The following is a 14176-nucleotide window of genomic DNA, read 5'->3' as shown; positions in this document are numbered from 1 at the left end:
GAATAGTTAGCAAACTGATGGTGAGGAGAAGGTTGAGCCAAGGCAGACCTCAATTATCAGAGAAAATAAAATATTTTAAAAACAGGCATCCAAGGTCAGAGTAGAAATAGTCTTAAACATTTTGATCGCTCCTGTGGGCACCACTGACTTATAGTACAACAAAATGATAGACACAGAATCTTATCAATTGACTTCATTATCATCCACCACTTCTCATATCCGGACAAACTACATGTGGTTTAGATTTGTTCCACCACATCACAGCTCTTATGGAACTCTGTTTATTTGAGATGTTAACATTTTCCCCCTCAGATATGTTATTGAAGACTTTGGCACTACAACTGGGGCATTAGTATTTCTTTTAAATATTTATTTATTTATTTGTTCATGATAGAGAGAGAGAGAGAGAGAGAGAGAGAGAGAGAGACTGAGAAACTGAGACTCAGTAAGGTGCACTTTAAAGGACAGACCTACCTCCAGAAATTTTATGCTAAATTTAACATTTACAGTAATTGGATCCCAATTAACAACTTGGGTCTGAGAAAAGGTATATAGCTTTCATCTGATACTAAATGGAATTTGTGACTTACCCAAAGTGCTAGAAGCCACTTTACATCTCAGTTTTTTATTTTTATATACTGAAGGTTCTAGTTAGAGCGTATCTTCTAAGAGAACTACTGCTCCATGCAGGCCCAGATCTAATGCAGACTACGGCACTGATATTTTGTGTTCAACAGCAGCTGTTGGTGGTGGTAGTTTTCAGTTCCTATTGAACCAATATGAGTGAAGCCAAAGATGATGGTACAGTGGAAGACTGGATGAAACTACACACTCTTAGGAGATCATCATGAAGACAGCCCAATCTTTCACCCATGATATTTTTTTTTCTATTCAAGTGAATATTGCAGGCCTATTAGCTGTAACCCTACATGGGCAGATACTGAGATTTTTAGGAGATGGTAATATGACTTCTCAATACATCCTCTAAGAAAGGTCTGAAATTGCTCTGGACTGGAAGTAGTAACACCTGAATGCAAATTCCAGCTCCATCTCTACTTGAGGGACATAAAGAAACATGCTTAATTAACATCCTGAGCTTGTTTTCCTCACTCCCCATTTTCCACATTCCCAACACATGATATCTAAGTGAAGTGATGGATGTGTTAACTAACCTTATTCTGGTAATCTTTTCACAGCATATAAGTGTATCAACTCATTGCCTTAAACTCACACAATTTTATGTGTCAATTATATCTCAATGTGCTTAGAAACAAATAAAAATGAGGCATGTAGCCTTTTAAAATGACATTTTAAGACCATCCAATGTAGTGGAATCAAGAAGTTGGGTACTGTGACATTTTCCAACATTTCTGTTCTGTAGTAAAATATCTTCATGACAAAATCTTGCACATAAAAAGCAGCATTTAAAAAACAAGATAAAGTAGATGCAATATTCATTCATTTCTCAAAGTGTAACAGAATCAAGGAATGCCAAATAACACAAGGCAATGTGGGAACAATGATTGATGATCAAGTTTCTCTTATGAGGAATTCATTGTCTAACTGAGGAGAAAAACTTGTGAACAGATTTTTGCCCAGCTGCTAGGGAAACACAAAGAAAATGGCACAATCAGGCTTTATAGAGAAGGTAACAGCCTATGGAAGAGACAAAGGATTTCTTCTAGTAAAGAGGAAGGTAAGGCATTCCTAGCAGTGGAAATAGCAAGTCAGGGGTCAGGAAGGTTTCATATGATCTCTCTTATATTCAGAAGGTGGTAAAAACTTTGATGTGACTGGCATGGGACATTAATGGATAATAATAATGTGATATGGGTTTTATATAGATCATCTACATATGATTGAGAGTCACTTGGCTTCCAGGCTAAGGAATTTGATCCACATCTTAAAAGTGTATCAAAAGCATAGAGACTAATTCTCAAATGGCTCCAATTTGGTGCTCAGAGTAGTAGGGGTGGGGAAAAGTGGTAATGAATTCAGAATTTGCTTGCTTTAGTATCTCAGCAGTATGCATCTATTCTCTCAGCTTGTTTAGGAACTGGATTAAATTTATCTGATTTATCTTTCCCATTTGGTGATTTCTTAATTGTAGACTATGATTATTATACAGTGGCTTTATAGTTAGAAGTTAAACCTCACTTAATGGTTTTCCTTTATACCTTCCCTTTCTGTTTATTTTGTACTTTATAATTATTGATCAGAAAGAAGACTTTAGTTATAAAACCTGATTTATAATATGGCAGTATTTGTCATTAGGGAAAATAATTTCCTTGCTTTTAAACAATAGTGTGTTCCCACTGAAAAAGAAACAATTTTAAATTAGAAGAATGTCCTTATGTTATCGGACATTATAGCTATAAATTCTGTTTAAACCAACTACTCTGCTCTAAGTACAAAGATCAATCTTTGTCTTCCTTAGTTTTCTTGGTGAATGTTAATTAACATTCCACAATATAACCTTAACTGTAACTTGCTGGTCCTCCCCGAAGGTCAGCATACTATTTTAAGAAAAATATGTACAAATCTATGGTTGATTTAAATAAGGACATACCCTATTTTTTAAAAAGTGAATATAATAGGTTAAGAACTCTAGTGTGGCTTGAAGATTAAAGGGTTGTTTATTTCCCAGCTATGGCGCTGCATCTAAACAATATCATCTGAGAATGACATCACATAAATGGATGGTAGACAGAATAAATTTAAGAAAAGGTGAACAAAGATAGTGGGATTTATTTTAAGATGCATTTATTTGTTAGTCAATGTTTAAATAATTAAAGTTCCTATTTGTTTACATAGGCTATCAACAACTCCACAGTATTTAGGAGCTTTGATTGACTATCCATTCTCTACGGTGTGCCACAACAGACATTAAACCAAGGATCTGGATAATGTGAAAATCCTGAAAATTAGCATCATTTATCGTGAGATTTCTTTTTTCTAATTCCTGGCCTTCACCTGATACATTCATCATTGGCCCTACTCTCTTAGTCCCTGAGAAAAATATGTATTTCACTCGAGTGGTTTAAGAAGATGCATTTCTGAAGGAGGAGTAATTAAAGTTACACTCATTTTCCTTTAGTATCATTGAAACCATATTCACCATTCATCACTGACAAAACAACACTTTAGGGCTGGTTGTCTTCTATACTAAACTATGAACCTCTGGAAGGAAATTTGTGAAAATAAGCAACAAATAACACCTAGAAGTCAAGTTTGGGAGATAAGGTGGAAAACAAAGTTTGCAGAGTCTGGAGATTTTTAACAATTGTGTTATTTTGCAAAACATATTGTATGATCTTGTTCAAGTTATTGGGTTAAATATATCTTAATAAATCAAATAATCACAAAAACACAAACACTACCAAAGCAAGAGGCAATATATATCAAGAACATTAGTGGATCTAGTTTTTCACTACTATCTTCTAGGCCCATTTCATTTTGCAGATTTTGCTAAATTGTACTGGATTGCTTAATGTGCTTTTCCCATAAATATGGTGAATTGGTTTAGGAGGGAAAAATTCAAGAAGTGCCAAGAATACCTCTATCTAGATATCACTTGTTCTTGTGAGCCAGAGAGGAAAGAGCTAAAGCACATTATAAATGAGATCATGTGTTACCCAAAAGTTGCTTCTGTGAAGCTGGGAAGGCTGTTAACACTATTAAAGTTCACATGAGGTTTGTAGAGCTGGACTTCGTTTTTCCAAGATAGGTGGATATGTGAAAATCCATGACCTAATTGCCATAGCAAAGGAAGTATTGCAAATGTGGGTATGTCTTTGAGCAAGAAACAGAATCATTCATCAAATATTGTTTCTTTGTTTTTATGAACCTAGTAAGTGGGCAGAGGGATTTTGGAGTAGATAGAGTACCAGCACCAAATTCAAATATGCAAAATGTATTATGACAGTGAAAGGTTCAATCTATTTTTTTTGAAAGGTTCAATCTGAAACTCCTTTCCATTACTTTACCTTTGTCATTTGTGAGGAACAGCCACTCTGTAACTATCCTGCAAATAACAAACAAAAGCTATGCAATTAGCCCTCAATACAATGTTAGCAAAGCCTTAAAAGTTAAAATTTTAGCAAGATTTCCATTTTAAAATTTTTAAATTTATGCAATTCTCTTACATCAATTGACAATGACCACCACAACCCCCCACCCCTCAGCACTCCCCAGTCCAGCTAAATAGATATCCTACAAATTAAAGATCTCTGCAGAAGGACCATGCTGGTAAGTCTATTTTAGCTCTTGACCACTTGCTGTTTTGGCTATAAAAATCACAGTAACCACAGGGAAAAAAAGTGACACAATAACTGAAGAAATACAATTTTGTATGGTTATACTGTCTGCTAAATCCACTGAGATGCACAGCATGTTTAAGGTCAAGAATGCCCAGCATTTTGGCATCCAAACAATCCTTTATGAAAGGATATAGGAAAAGATACCTTTATTATATTTGGTGATCAACTTTCATCAAGCTCTGGGAAGCAAGAAAGGACAACAATTTGAGAATTCAAGAAGCAAACTGAGTCATGACTCACTTTGACATTCCAAATACTGGTATTTTTCACTCAGCAGCAGTGAATAAGGATTGTCCTGGAGTGACACCTTAACCTTTTATAAAGTAAACATTATTTTTCACTTAAACAAAATAGATTCTTGCTGCCCCTTAGACACTGTAAATAGATGAATAAATCAATTCAGTTGTGAGCAACACAGCTCCTCTGTTTTTAAAAATTAGAAGGAGGTGGTATTGAAAGTGATATGTAACTGGTAAGGGGGTGAGAAGGGTGAAGACTGAGTAGCTGGCATTTGCTGGTAAGTTCTTGTAATAGATGTTAGTTTTTTTGTTACTTGGCACCCATGTACTCAATAGGCATATTCTAGGAGTTTTACAGTGAGAGAATAGTGTGTATGTGTGTGTGTGTGTGTGTGTTGACTAAGGATTGCATCACCACTGAATTCAGGAGTAGGGTGTCAAACTAACTCCAAAAAGTGAAAATTTTACAGGAGAAATGAATACCTGTAGGTACCTGGGTACGTACACATGTCTGACTATGCTGTTTTTACCTTTTTTCTAGGTAGTACAGAAACTCCAAAGGTTAAATCACTCAAGATATAAAAACAAAAGTCCAAAAGCCTAAACCCAAGATTCATGCAAATCACACAGCATATCAAATCATATACACATTGAAGGCAACATACAGACAGACCCCTAAGGAATACTGACATATGAACATTCTATTATATGTCAATTATTAGTTATGTGAATTCTTACACTAATGCATTTTGTGTTTAAAAGAGATTCCTGTAAGTAGATGCTAATTATAACATAAACATACAGATGCACACACAATTACGAATACATCTATTCTGCCAACTGAGACACAGAGATTTCCTGACTTCAAGTGCAGTTTTCCTTTTGGTTATAACACTTTACAAATACTAACTTGTAAAAAAAAAAAAAAAACAAATACTAACTTGTTTAATGCTACTTTTGAAAACCAGTTTTTGAAATCTATGTTTATTTTTTTGGTTTTAAAGTTAACAAACACTTCTTTATAAGCATGCCGTTGTCACTGTGCTACTTTTCACTACTTCGTTCTAATTGTCCTTTATAATCTTCCATTTAAACAATTATAAATACATGAACATTCTCTTCAGATTGCCCTATTACTTGGGTTGCTGGATAGCCTATACACATACACTTGTTCTGTATGATTTTGTCACGTACTCTTTATTGAGTTTGTCAGGACAACCTCAATGTCCTATATTGAGCTTTTTAAAAAATACATTATTAAAAGCATGTAAGATATTTTAAAGCATCTTTAGAGGTGCTTAAGTGATTTAAGAGCTATACCTGAGAATCATACCTTCATACTCAAGATCTGGACAATGCCTTATGGTCTGTCCTATGGTTGGATTGAGAGAAGATCACACTTAACAGTACTTATTCTCATATTCAAGAAATAAGAAATAGACTGTTTTTTGCCTAGAGTCCCAAGTCAGAGATAACTTCTGATCAGCTCACATGCTATGAAACTCAGCCAGTCAGCACAGCCGCACTGCAGGGATCATGCTTCTGAATGTTCAGCATCAATAGGAGCTTTATTTTTTATATATATTTTAAAAGATTTTATTTATTTATTCATGAGAGACAGAGAGAGAGAGAGAGAGGAGAGGCAGAGACACAGGCGGAGGGAGAAGCAGGCTCCATGCAGGGAGCCCAATGCAGGACTCAATCCTGGGTCTCCAGGATCACGCCCTGGGCAGAAGGCAGGTGCTAAACTGCTGAGCCACCTGGGCTGCCCACCAATAGGAGCTTTATTCCACTGACCACACTACCAGCTAAATCCCACCAATTCCTAAGTGCTCCAGCTTCTGAAAGTCCACCAACCCCTGAAAACTAAGCTTCCAAAATATTTATGTGAAATCAGTTGGGTTTCATTATAGACTGTGTCTTACAAATACAGATTTCCTTTACAGTAAGTAAGAAGTCTGCATCAACCACCAAGCTCAATTATTATGAGCCACAAGCCTTTCAATGGTTCACCTGTGTTTATGGTTAGCTTTTAATTGGGCTTGTGAGTGACAGACAAAATGACACCCTGCTACAATCAAATCAATCTTTTCAATTCTTGTAATGACTGATATTCTCAAATTTTTATTTATAAACGCAACCCAGACTTTGTCAAAATACAGATATGACTTTTATGATGATTTTTAAAGCAGTGGACAATTACCAAGGAAGGGAAAGAGCTTTAAAGTTGCTTGTGTAGGACATAATTGTTCAGTCAATATAAAAAATGAGAGAAAGTCAGATAAAGGCCAACATATAATACAGATAAACCGAAGATATGTGTAATTTCATTAACTAGGACCAAATAAAAATAATTAATAATAAAATTCAAAAGATAACATAATCACAGCAGAAGGCGTAATAGCCATCCACTGTAAATCATGTTTTTATAGCTCATGTGTCTGAACATATTGCTAGCAGAGCATTTTCTGATTCCAAAACTGCAATCAAATTTTCAAATGCCAAAACAAAATCTACTACAAAAATAAAAATGCAATAGCTCCATTTACTTTTACAGAGATTATCAAAGATTTAAACACCTCACCTTTGTATGGCATAGCCATGGATACAAACTATCACAATGCAGAAAAAAAAAATTCCCTTTGCTTGTACAGTATTTTTCTTCTGAAAAAGGCTTGCTTATAAGGCTATCACAAGGAAAACACTTCCAGATGTGAGTCTTAAGAAATAACAGCCTTTTTGTGCAGAGGCTCTTATTGAATTAGAAGTTAATGAGAAAAAAAAAGTACTCCTCTCAGTGGATATAATACAAATTTTCTGGGGGTTTATGTAAAGGTGCAGAGATTGTTTATCCAAATATAAAGCCAAATATGAATGGTTTTATGGCAAGTTGGTTATTTTTTCCACGTTCTGCATTATATTGCTGAACCACAATTTGATGTTCTTCCTACTGACACTGAACTAATTGTGATGAAGTTTTCCTCTTATTTCATCTTATAGTGTTTAAGCTGATCAATTAAAGGATTTTTACAACTTTGTTTACATTAGTATTCTTCAATTCTCACATTCAAAAACCTGTTGGCTCTCTTCAAGGAACACAATTGAAAACATCTTGGTCTATTTGAAACAGTGAAATCATACTTTAATTCTGAAGAAAAGCCCTCCTGCTCCATAATTCTTGTTAATATTTTTAATAGCCCATTGAGCAAAGCTTACTTATTTCTTATTCATAGTTCTCAATATGTCTTTAGCAAATTGAAAGAAAATCAGTGTTACTGAAGTACTATCTTGCTTCACTGAAGTTGTTGAATGTGTTAAAGAAAGAATTGACCAAAACTTATTTCTTTAAGTGTCAAGGCTATTATTAAAATGAACACTATTATTTATGAACAGGACAAGGAATTCCAACTTGAAATCAATAATTATTACAGTTCTTGCCATGAGATTTGTTTGAAATAGATTCCATCTACTGGAAAATTCAATTTTTTAAGAATTCATTTTTTTACACACATGTAATTAAATAATCACCATCGTGAGAAACTTTAGAATCACTGAGTATTGAAGAGTTAAAAAATACAAATTTATGACAAAGCTATCTTTTTTGTTACTGGACAATATTTCTAAAAGTAATTGATCATGAGATACAGAGTAATACTAAAAAATGGAAAAGCTAGTTAATAACATAAAGATGGTATTATGGGCTTCAAAAAACAAATTGAAGAACAACTCTCAGAGTTGTTAACTTTGTGCCAATATATGTTCAGAATACTGGCTCACAATGGTAACATCAAGCATGTTTTCTCATTAATGAATGTTCAATGGACAAAATAAGTAAGTTGGTAGGAACCACTGCCAAGATACGTTACAATATAAATGGAACATACAATATAAAAGGAACTGCAAGAAATTCTATAAGAAAATTCTGCAAAACACAGACCTATTGAGGATAAATTAATCTTGTGAAAATAAAATTAAGAAAAGAGGTGTCATTTAAATGCTTATAGTTTATTTCAGATAAACAAGTGGTATTTTAGCAGAAGTATGTGCCACATAAGTTATTTTTATCTCTATGTATATATCCATAGGCAACTAGAAATCATTTTAATTTAACTGGGCATCCTGTATTCTATTTGTTTCATCTGGCAACCCTGGCTAGGGCATGACCAACCTGGGAACATTTTAATGTTGTTTCTTGAATTGGGGTTTTGTAGACTGAATGTGTGATATAATTCAAATCCCAGGACTCTATAAGAGAAGGGCTATGGACACTAATTATGAGGGAAAATTATTCTTATTAAGGAAATTCATTTTTCCTACCAAATTCCAACAGAGATCGACAGCTTTTGTAGTTATTGCTCACCTGGCAAGCGTTCGTCCTTTCAGTGGAAGATTGTCATTTTTGAGTACCTGACTTAATGTGTATGTGGTGGGGGCACTGTCTCAGCTGCAGCTCACATACTTGTCAAGTTCAAATCCTATTCCACAGAGGTGCTGACAACCAGTGAAGCTTGACATTTCTGGGTTGGGTGCACTTCCAGGATGGTCCTGGCTTCTGTGTGGGCTTTTCTACTTTTATTGTATTATTTATTATGTTTTTGTTTGTGATTTGAGAGGAATTTGTGGTTATTGTTGCAAGTCATAGAGAACACCCTTTACATTCTTGTGAGCTCACTAATGCTTTTCAAAGTATGTTGTCTCTAATTTATGTAGTATTTCGGTGCCTTGCAGTAGGAGAAGTGTGTTTCAGGGTATCAGGATGTTGTGTTTCAGGATTCAGTTTTATTAAACTGAAGCAATCAAAATTTCATAAAATCCATTTTTTAAAAATAGACTTAGAATCAAGCTTACTTGCGAATTTCAAAATACTAGCACCACAAAATATTTTGAGGTGTTCTTTGTAATTTAAAATTGATTTTAATATTTTTCAGAGTAAGACATACACATTCTTTTAAGAATCAAATAAGTTCTATAAGTCTTGTAAAAAAAAAGAATTCTCTCTTACCTGTACATTCTTCTTTCTCATGCCCTTTTTCTAGGTATAACCACTTTTAATTATTACAATCTTTTAATTGTTTCATTCAACTATAATATGTTGTCATCAATTTTCTTAGTTTATTAATTCTAGACATTTAATTTGACCTCTTACTACAGATGATGAGAATTTGGCTTCCACATCACCTCCAGTATCATGCAACCATCCTTTTAAAACAGTATATCATAATTTTAATCAGTGTTTAATATTTGCACTATCACGACTTTGTAAATATGGATCACTGTTACACTAGTAATATTCTCATACTTCTCAATATTTTATGTTTCTCATAACCATAGGTATTTATTCTCCCTAAATAGATTTGTCCTTCTGATAGCCAAGGGCTGTCTCTGTCTGTATTGTGTTTGGAACATAGGTTTAGAAAATCACAGAAATCTGGTTAAAAGGAAGGAGTCAACTTTTACAGATGGATGACTTTGGCTTCTCAAGGTGATCAGGGGCCTGGGGGGAGGTTGACAATCACACTGCACACCTATCCCTATCTCTGGTAACCTGCTCGGTTGCCCTATTTTAAAACTATTTTTTCATAATAATGTCTTTTAAAAACTACACAGAGGTGCCTGAGTGGCTCAGTCAGTTACGTCTCTGATTCTCGATTTAGGCTCAGGTCATAATCTCATGTATCAGGCTCAATGCTGGGTGTGGAGCCTGCTTAAGATTCTCTCTCATTCTCTCTCTCTCTCTCTCTCTCTCTCTCTCTCTCTATCTCTCTCTCAAAAAACAAACAAACAAACAAAAAACAGAAAAACAACCACCCAACTACACAAAGTATCATAAGCTATATGAGGGCTTTTCAAAGTGAGAAAAGAAACCAGAGACTGCACCCCAGAGGCTTGATCAATTTAGTCTTAGCTTGTTCCTTTACTACCTTAAACTTTATATCATTACATGGAGATGGGATTACCAAAGTTTCATACAGCTAGCAATACTTCACTCAGTTTACAGAAAGGAAGAGTCAAAGAGCTTCATATTTCACACATTTTGGAACTGGAATTTTGGAGAGGGCTGGGCACTGTTAGAAGAGAAAAATGTGACCCTGAATTTATTGGTGAGAAATAGCTGTCACCTGCACCCAAGGTCCCTGATAGAAACTAGGGATCCCTACCCTGTTACCCACCTCTTAGCTCAACTTTTCTGAAACTCTATAATAGTCCAACAGCTTCCTTTCTCTACTTTTGTATTCATCTAGAGCACCAGAAAGCAGAAAACTTCCAGCTTAATGATGTATGGAGTTTGCAGAGAGGCTGCTACTGTTCTTCTTCACCATCCTTGCTCAATCGTCGCATTCAACGTTATCAACCTCCTTCCTTGTTCAGGCTTAGAGAGGGTACAGAGAAGTTGGTGTGAGTGGTACAGGTATGTGACAGTTGTGACTGTGGTTATCTGACTACAGGACACTCTGGGTTTAGGGTGGAATGCCTGTGGCAAAACAGAATCCTTTACTCTTCCTTTCTCAATGACAGGAGTCCAAAGAAACTGAACTGAAAGATGGAGGAAATGCCCAAGGGTTGCAGTGGATTAAGAAAAGTAGCAAGTACTTGGTAACGTGGTGAAAAATTCTGTAGTACTAGGTTCTGTGTGGAAATCTCCTTGAAGGCAATTAGACTTTTATTTGGACATTAAGGAGGGCACAGGATGTAATGAGCACTGGGTATTATATAAGATTGATGAATTACTGACCTCTATCTCTGAAACCAATAATACATTATATATTCATTAATTAAATCTGAATAAAATAAAAAAATTAAAATGAAAGAACTCACTGGATATTTAGAGGTCTCAACATCTAATATCATTGTCTTGGAAGCTGCAATCTAAAGGTATTGGTGTCCGCCCTTAGCAAAGAGGCTATCGTGATACCTGCCTTTGATGAGTCATAAGAACTTTGACAATAAGTATTCTGGTGGCAACCATAATGGACTAAAGTTCAGAGGTTCCTACCAAGGTATTTTGGACATTGTGTGTCATGTTAAAGATGAAGAAGGGCCTCCCTTCGTGTCAGATATTAGGACCTACCCACCATAGTCAATGAACCTTGGGTTAAATTTCATTTATATTAGCAAAATGAAGCAATGTGATATTTTTGCACTATAGTATTTGGAACAAATTCATACTTTTATTATCCCATCTAATCTTTTACACTCTTCAAAGTAAATATTGTTTATTTTTTTTTTACAAAAGAGAAAACTGACACACTGAAAAGTTACTATCTATTTAGTGGGACACATAAAAGAGAAAACCAGGGCTAGGGAAACTTTTGGATTGTGGGAAAACATGTGGATACAACTGACAAAAAATGCCACCTAATTTACTTAAACAAAGGAAGGAGACATTAGCACATGTAATTGAAAAGTCTGGGGTAGGCTGGTCTTCAAATCCAAGGGTTGATGCAGGGACTAAATTAATGTCATCAGGATTCAAGTTCTCTCCAGTTTTTGACTCCCTGTTTTCTGTGCTGTGTTTGTGTTTGGGCCTTGTGTTATAGTGAGATGGCTGTCAGCAAGAGCTATATTTTCCCAGGTTGAAGCACAGGTGAAAATATAGTGCTTCTCTCAGGATAACCCCTGCACAGTCTCATTGGGTCTTACTGGCTCCATTTGGGTCCATGTCCATTACTGTACTAATCCCTATGGCCAGAAAAATGAGTGCTCTGTTTTAAGAGGCCTGAGTCAACAGACCCATCCTTGGAGTAGGAACATGTAGACAACACACCTCCACATGCACGTGAAATAAGACTGAAAAAATATGGATTGTTCTTCCAAAAGGTTACTCTTTCTGGAAAGCTGAATGAATACTGGACTTCAAAATGAAAACAGAAAGCAAGGCTATATCTACTATGGCCTTTTCTCAATGCCTCCAATCCTATCTATTGGCCCTGTGCCACTCACCAACTTATAACATGCCATGTGATCCAACAGAACTGTGTTCTATTAAGGTAAGGATCAGATATTGTACTTATATTATCATCTTTGCTATCTTGTATGGAATTTGACTCACTTGGAGGGATAGCCATCCATAATTATTAACAAATACTCATTATATTCCATGATTTAGGCTTGATCTTTTTTTTCTCCTGTTAGACTGACTATTTCCTCATCAGATCAAGAATTCCATTAACTTGGAGGCCAGATTGTGAAATAATACTCTATACTTACATAACATTTATGTAAGAGCTTATATAAGATGTTCTGATCTTTCCTGGCCAAGAATAAGAATGAATAATGCTCATTAAGCACCTACTATGTGCTGGCTCAGCAATGCTTTACTACTAAATACTGCTACTAATCTCCCCGCAGCCTTTCTATTTGGCAAAAGAGGACACTGTAGTCATGTATAGTAGATACTTTTGATGATCTTTCCCGGGTCATAATGACATTGTTAACTGCCTCTTTTGCTCCTTTTCTGTGGTCCTCTTCTGCCCTCCATATGTTTTACAAAGTAGAACCAACTGGTTTGTTGAGAGACAGAAAATAAAACAGATGCATCAAAGTAGTTGTCTGAATTTCTAAATTTCTGATATCTTTTCATTTCCTGGTAAGAGGTCTGACTATTGCTCTTGAGTTTCATAAGATGCTCTTTTAAAATTTCTCTTAAAAGCCAAGCCCCAAATGGAATGGATAGCTTTTAATCAAAAATTAAAATCAAGTTGCTCATGATCCATGACCAGGAAGCAGTACAGTCAGGATTTAAAGCTATTGTCTTTAAATTGACAGCTATTGTCTGTCTCTCTGAATCCAAAGCCAGCGTGGCACATGGCAAAGCACTTTGACTTTAAGGTTCTACAACTCAAATTTCTAAAGGTAACATATTTCATCCCAATAGACATTATATGTTATTTTTAGTAAAATGAAAAAGTTAACCAGCTGCTAAGCTTTCAAGTTTCTGGAGAGAGGAGAAACTTTTAGAAAAACGTGAATCAGCAAAGATGCCCTGTTCCAGTATCAATTAGTGCGGCTGCTGTTCACAGGAATTCTAAAATGTCATTGTTAAAAAATAGAGAATAAAATCAATGTGGTGGAGATTTCAAATTACAGTGCACAAAACTACCAATGCTGCAGTATCATAATCCTGATATCTATGGTGAGAAGTGAAATGGTATTTGTGGTTGTGTATAAAGAAAATAAAATCAATTTCACAGTTTAAAATAGATTATTTAGAAAAAAAACCACACATTGAAAAGACATTTCAGGTGCTCTCGAAATAAGAGCACTTTTCTTTTTTCTGTTTTCTTGCTAGGTAACAAATTATTTATAATTAACCAACTCCTCTTTCACATAATTTGCTAGAGTATGCAGTTTAGATCTTATTTTGCCAAAATTATCACCAATCATGGCTCATTACCTTTTGAATCTTCGCATTTGGTTTAGCAGTTCTTTCTTTCTTTAATCCTCCACTAAGTCCAACTGCTTGCAAATACATTTTACAGCAAATCTGTACTGGGGAATGACTACTTGTACTTTTCATTTGTGCTTAAGCTTGCTTTATTCTGGAACTGCTATTTTAAAGTAATGGCTATACATTCTCAGTTGTTTGATAAAGTGAAGACTTGCTTACAAAGTACAGAA

Source organism: Nyctereutes procyonoides, unplaced genomic scaffold (genome assembly GCF_905146905.1).
Source record: "Nyctereutes procyonoides isolate TBG_1078 unplaced genomic scaffold, NYPRO_anot_genome, whole genome shotgun sequence".
Taxonomy (NCBI): domain Eukaryota; kingdom Metazoa; phylum Chordata; class Mammalia; order Carnivora; family Canidae; genus Nyctereutes; species Nyctereutes procyonoides.
Note: the sequence above shows the minus strand (reverse complement) of the source record.